Below are 7719 nucleotides of genomic sequence, written 5' to 3' on the forward strand. Positions count from 1 at the left end.
TTTTCATGACTTTTCTTATTTTTCTTACCTAGAACTTGTGGGGTCGAAGCTGATGCAGATGTAGCTGGTGCAGCCACAGCTGTGATGTATGTTGTTGACGTTCGTCTAGTTGTTGCTGGAGGAGGTGTGCTTTCGCTTACAGACACAGATGTAGCGATGATGGCGTTGGCAGTGGATCAGTAATAGGGGTTGATGGTGCTGCTGACTGATGCTGCTCTGACAGTGGTGATGGGCTTGGCAGTTGTGGCAGCAGTGTCGCTGGCAAAGCAAAAAAGTGGTCCAACTAAAACATCCATATTTCTTTACGTACTACAAGAATATGTAATAAAAAATAGGGGTTCCTATTTAAAAAAAAACGCAGCTGATATCCGTTTGAACTATGGCAGCGCCATCTAGCGGGCCAACCATAGCGCCATCTGGTTTCCCCTTCAAGCTAGACGAGTTTCGTACTTTGTAGTTTTTTCGTATGGTGCTTATTTCGTGAGATATTTGGCCCGATCACTATAAATGGACCACACTGTATATATAAATCGCTACTGAAATTCGCCGTAAATAACCCATCACAACTTGACAAGAATAGCGATGACACTACCTACAATGTTAAAGGAAAAATGACCTTTATTACTAGTTATTAAAGATGCCAGTGTCTCAGAAAGGACTTCAGTATGCGGCAAAAGAAATTTTCGATCTTTTTTTCTAGGAACGTAGGATGTCTGACGGTAAGGAAGCAAGTTTTCAATCTAAGCTGAAATCGGTTCTGCTGGGCACATCCTATTCCACGAACAAATTTTTATTTAAAAACTGGTAGCCGGAAAATAAAGTAAAATAAAAGTTAATAAACATAATTTCTAAATGTATTTGCATGATTAGAACCAAAAATAGTATGTTCAGTACTCTTTAACACTAATCACGTATACATATTGTGTAAACTGACTCGTATCACATCTCAATAGAACAATGGTTCGAATTAGCTATGGAACATGTAACTATCAAAATGAAAGAAATTAGATAAAGTTTCAAGAGCCACAAGGGAGAAGAGATGCTGGAAGGTTTAGGAAAAATGGTAACAACTCTGAATATTAAGTCGAGACAAGCTTTTTGTCTAGACCACAAAGTGGGGAAGAAGAAGACCGGAAAGGGTGTATGTAGGTAAGAGATTTACAACTTTTAGAAATCTTCGAGTATTGTAAATGTTTTGGTAAATAGCGTCTCGAGATATTAATTTTTTTAACAGGATGCAAAAACATCGAGATGTATTTGTAGACATGACAAGTTCATGACAGAGGTAACGCTTAACATTTCTTACAGTTTTATCCAACAGAATAAGTTGTGAAAATAACAGTTTTTTTGTTCTTCCTGTTTTACCTCAGAGAGAAACCGACTGTGAATACGTGAATTCCGGCGCTCACCACCGGCACCGTGGCTCGGCCGACCTTTGCCATACAGTCACGGTGGGATCTGTAACTGGCAGCGTCGATTTAATTTTTGAAGACAGCCCCAACACGTTAGGGCCTAGCCTTTCACCGGCGCGCCAACTCTGCTACGTGATTCGAATGACTGAGGGCTTCGCATTGTAGGTGTCGGTGATGCTGTGGTCGGCTGCCGCAGAGCTCTGTGCGTAGAGGACGCCTACGGCAAAGGTTAACGTGCGACTGCTTTCTACAGCTCCAATCTAAGAAGGAAAGCGCTAGATGTCGAAAATGAAAGAATAAGAGGAGCATCGCAAAATCTTGTATAGTTAGCTACAAGTTCCATATTATCGTATGTCGTTAGTCTATCTACGAGGGTTGGAACATTAGTAGTGGCAACTATTCATTTACAGCTCGTACAAAACCGATGCGTGTTTCAAAGTTTTACTGACCTTCGGAGTAGTCACCAGCATTGTGTACAACCCGCTGCCAGCGATATGGAAGTCGTAGGATACTCTTAGCAGTGTTAGTTGTGTTGACAGTTCGAGTGGCGCGGTCTATTGCCCGACGAATTTGTAGCAGTTCTGAAGCGAATGCCATGAAGTGCTTCCTCCAGTTTAGAAATCGAGTTGAACTCACGATGGCTTAAGTAAGGGGAGTGCAGTTCATTTTTGGAACACAACCTACGACCAGCTTAGAGACAGAAGTGATGACACTTTCTGCAGGACCTGAGCATCATTTTGCAGGAAAATATTCAAGCACGTACAGTGCAAGCTGTTACCGGTTTGTTTGACTGATGGGGCTATTAAGTGCTATACCGCCTACTGCACTCCCCTGACTTTAGCCCTCGTGAGTTCAACTCAATTTCTAAACTGAAGGAAACACTTCACAGCATTCGCTTTCGAACTGCTACAAATTCGTCGGGCAATAGACCGCGCCGCTCGAACTGTCAACACCACTTGGACTGCTAAGAGTATCCTACGGCTTCCATATCGCTGGCAACAGGCTATAGTCAATGCTGGTGACTACTTTGAAGGTCAGTAAAACATTAAAACACGTATCTTTCTTGTACGAGTTGTAAGTAAATAGCTGCCACTATTAAAATCCCAACTGTCGTGTTTACGTATTTTAAATTCACAGTCACCAGTATGAAGCAGCAGAACCGCAAGAGGTAACTAAAACAGTAGTTAAATTGTGTCGCAAATGAAATAAAATAGCTCAAATAAGCAAATTACATTTACTCATCTGTAAAATCACCTTCACTTGGCACAACAAACTTCTGATAAGTTTTACAAATTTTTTGGAAGAAATGATGACCTGCGTATGCAGAAGAGTGACTGACAAGCTTTACTCTTAGACATATTAATAAAATACTACTACAACCGTAATGGTTTGTACCAAACATTGGCCACCTTCAGATTCTGCACGCAAGACGGGGCACTTGACGATCAAAACGCTCACGACATGCGTTGTCATACTCTACAAAATGTCTGACATATAGACAAAAAAAAAGTGTGTGAAATCTAATGGGACTTAACTGCTAAGGTCATCAGTCCCTAAGCCTACACACTACTTAACCTGAATTATCCTAAGGACAAACACACACCCATGCCCGAGGGAGGACTCTAACCTCCGCCGGGACCAGCCGCACAGTCCATGACTGCAGCGCCTTACACGGCTGGGCTAATCCCGCGCGCCTGACGTATAGACAGCTAGTGTATGGTAGAAGCCAGATTTAGTGTATTGGCATTGTGTGAATGTGTGTAAAATATAAATAAACTTGTTAATGTAAGTGTTCCGTACTGCCAGCGACGCCTACTTTTGGAAGTAGCTGGAGCAGTGCGATCGCCAACTTTTTTTAGATGTTTGTCGTGATAGACGCTGGTCACTTTGTATTGTTGGCTGCACTACGGAGAATGTATGTATGGTATCTCATTGCATGAGCAGTAAACGTAGGATAAATGTTGCACAACGACGTACAAATTTTTCCTAGACAATTAGAAGTTATGCTGGAGGGCTGCATCCAAAAAGTGTTTGAAGTTCAGAAAATAAAAAGGTAACAAAACCTCAGCGAAGTGGTCACCACGTAACTACATCTATATCAAGCTTTTGACAATGCTGAATGAATACTCTCTTTACAATTTCAAAGGTAGCAGGAATCAAACACAGGGGGGAAAGGTTATTTACAACCTGTACGGAAAAGGACTGCAGTTACAAGATTTGAAGCGCATGAAAGGGTAGCAGTAGTTGAGAAGGCAGTGAGACAGATTTTAGCTTACCCTGTGATGTTATTCAATTTGTACATTGAGCAAGCAGCAAATGCTTCTGATATGCATCATCATATTGTGTTTTTGTGACATTGCTCATGTTGTGCGAAGAGGGGGAGGGTATAAACCACTCGTCGATAAATTTGCTATAGTTATTTTATTCATGGTGTAAGGGCGACCTTTGCGCAGTAACTACAAATGGCAGCTGCAAACAACAGATGTGCATTCAACCAGTCAGTCATCAGCAGACAGTGTGAGGTAGTGTCAGTGCGACAGCAACGTGTCATCGTTATTGTGTGATAAATCACAGTGGACCGACGTCTCTAAATCAACTGAAGAAGAGAAAAGCGTGTGTAAAGTTTGTTCCACACGCCTCGACATCGGGAAAAAAATAAGATTCGTGGACATTTGCATCGACTTGACTGAAACACAAAACGCGGAAAACTGTTTTTGAAAAAAAAAAAGTCATCACGAGTGACGAGAAATTCACATGAAGTTGACGCTTTGGCGACACAACCGACATTAAAGCCAATGTGACGCAGGTGTCAAACAACATCCAGAGAAAGATTTTTCTGGCAGATTCGTATGGTTGTGTGAACATTTTGCGCGTTGTATGCAAGAGGACGGTGAGGAAGTATAGTCTCGAAAATTTTTGGACTAGCGCTACATGAGCGGAGATTATCTGAGTACAGTTGGGGAAAATATCAACTTTAACTAATAAATTTGTAAAAATAGTGATCATACCACCACTGCACACGTACATAAATTTCTGTTTGAGGATGTCAACGAGCACATATTTACTTTAGTTATATTATTTCATTCATTTTGATGCTTGTTGTTTGGTTTCTGGCTTTACACCCATGCTTGTTAATTATGCATCCAAGCTTACAAGCGATGGTCAAACATAACGAATGCGGACTCCGGCTAACATAACTACAGTGGTTTCCAAAATTAAAGTAACAAACTGCTATCTCCCCGTCCTGTGACTAATTCACGATGTAGTTTACATATGTCGCTACGGTCGTATCCTGCACGGAAGATGGCATTCCGATCAACGGACAACCACGCCAGCAATGGCGTCAGGCCATTTATCAACTGGGTAGTGTTTGGAGTGTAGTCCCACATCCACAATCGCTGTGCACACAGTACAAACGGTGCAGTATGACACAGAGAAGACGCGTACAGACTCTGCTGTGAAGGCCACAGGAAGAATGAAAGGAGGAGAGTCAAACTGATGTGGCCCGATGGCTTAATGAGAATGGTTCTGTTGTTTCTCGGATGAGGCGACAGTTTATAGAGTCCGAAACTGTATTCCAGAAAGGACGGGGCCGACCACATGTGGGATCAGAAAGAGTGGACCGTTATTTGGCTGTGGGCTCACGGCGGTACCGTCTAGGTACTGCACTGCAACTGGCATCTAACCTCGCAGCGTCCCCTGGAAACGTTGTATAGGCGCAAACGGTATACAGAAGGTTTCAGCAGAGTGGCCTTTATTGTTGGAGACCTGCTGTCTGTTTACGTCTGGCGTGCCTTCACAGAATGGAACGTCTAGAGTGGAGCTGTCAAAATGCTAACTAGACGATCGAACGGTGGCCCTCGTTCATTCCACGGATGTCCCGATTTGGTCTGGAGAGTGATTCTCGGCGGATTCGCACCTAGAGGGCACGTAGAACACGATTTCGGGTCCCAAACATTTGTGGAAAGAGGCCGATATCGAGAAGGATTAGTAATGGTGCGGGTAGGGATTATGTTGACCACTCGAACACCGCGGGTACGTGTGTATGGGTGAATCAATAAGATTTAATGCTCGTCATCATAGAGCACGGGTGTTTCTTTGGAACGCATTGCGTGGCTCGCTCGCTCTTCCGATTTCAGTCCCATAGTTCTAGGCGCGCAGTCAGGAACCGTGCGACTGCTACGGTCGCAGGTTCGAATCCTGCCTCGGCCATGGATGTGTGTGATGTCCTTAGATTATTTAGGTTTAAGTAGTTCTAAGTTCTAGGGGACTAATGACCACAGCAGTTGAGTCCCATAGTGCTCAGAGCCATTTTCAGTCCCATAAAGCATGTCTGGGGTGCACTAGGCGAGGGAGACAGGCTGCACCACATCAGCATCCACCAGCCACTCTCCAAGACCTGTGAGAAACTCTGCAGGAATAATGGGCCTTGTTGGCTAAACATGAGATTGATGATATCATTCACAGCATGTACCTCATTGTCAGGACTGTATTAGTGCCAGAGGTGGTCACACCCCATACTGAGCCCGTTAACCAGTTGCCAGAATATGTGAGCAAATCCGTTAAGTTGGAAAAAACAAAGTACATTTTTGACTAGCGTTATGCATGTTGCTGTTGATTATGTTCTGTGCTCTTTACATTGTTTCTACTTTAGTATCATCTGTTCATAGTGTTTTGTGTCAAAATAAACGCAACCTTGCAAAATTTCCGTTTGTTGATGTAATTTTGGAAACCAGTGCATACGGGAACTGCATCTTTAAAATGGAGGTATTGTCAGTGTAATGAAATGTTACAAACGAGTTCCTTATTTGAGTAATGAGCATTATGGGGTGAAATAAATTATACAGTTACTGAAATAAGTGAGCTATCATGGGATTCTCAGTAACATTACTTAGCACGCAGTGTGTAGCAATGAGGGAACAAGACGGCGGACTTGTGAATAATCTTAGAAGCAACGCATTTGTTTTAAAGGTTTTATCAGACAGCCACTTCCAAATCTTCACCTCTTCATAACAGGGACTTTTATATCCAGATCAAGTCCACCTATCGCCATGGGCAGCCGGTTTGATCTCTTAATAGGAACGCTGTGACACAACCCCAGGCACCAACCGCGTTTAGGGCGCTACCTCGCTCCTGCGTGCCCTACGCTTGAGTTAGTTCTGGACATTGTTCGATACGACAACAAGACTGATCTTGTAATTGTCGAAGAGAGGCTGAATGCTCATCAATATGTGACGACCCTGTACTCACACCGTTCGCCATTAGAGTACCAAATGACGTATTCCAGAGGATAATACAAGGCCCCGCACTGCAGATCACACCAGAAATGCCTTGAGGAACATAAAGTTTTTTGACAGTCCTGTTTCTCACCAACATAGCATATCTGGGATGCGATGGGAAGACACACTTTCATACCAGTCTTCACCAACAATCTCGAACTGGCGCACCATATATTATTAAAGAAAATGAGTTACCTATACGAGTCCGCAGTCGTTGTGAATAATTTTTTGGATGAAACCGTCTAGATCACTTAACAAATTTCGTTACTACTCCATTTAGATAACTAGCATCGTAAGATATCAACGATTACTGGCATCATCGGATATAACATAGAACTTCCGACAGGTGTCACTAAAAACCTATACCTGCTTGGGATAGCTGAGACGGCAGTAGCCGAAACGGCTTCATAAAGCAATTTATTAAGCGAACTATACGGTTTTATTCACAAAATTTGCTACAACATGTGGAATGGTAATAAACTCCTCAAGATGACATGCAGAGGTTTTTTGCTTCCATACCACATAGGAAACTGGGGTGTAGTATGTCCACAGGACCAGCACCTCATACTGATGTTGAACTGATGTTGATAGTGGACAAGAGTTTCCAATGGAAGGGAAGCATCATTACGTAGCTGTTATATGTTGAACATGTCCAAACAGTTTAATTAATATCGGATCAGTACTTCGTGGTGTAACACTTTCAATAAATGTTTGCGTATTTTTCAAGTAACAAAAAAATTAAAATTTTATTTTTGGAGCAGTGATGTGCTCAAACAGATTTCACGAAGTGCTTCGTGCTCAAGTCATCAGATTGGATTATGGCAGTAGTGCTGTCACGATCTGATAGGGGGCGGGGAGGAGGCATAAAGTGGAAAAGCCTGGGATACATTTATTTACCAGCGGCATCGCACAACATTTTATAAGTAATTATTTAACACACATTTACAAAAATTTTGAATCAAAAGATCAAGAAATAAATTTCTTAAAATAACTGCAGAAAATAAAAAAAAACATGATAACAGAGTTAG

Source organism: Schistocerca serialis, chromosome 4 (assembly GCF_023864345.2).
Source record: "Schistocerca serialis cubense isolate TAMUIC-IGC-003099 chromosome 4, iqSchSeri2.2, whole genome shotgun sequence".
NCBI lineage: Eukaryota > Metazoa > Arthropoda > Insecta > Orthoptera > Acrididae > Schistocerca > Schistocerca serialis.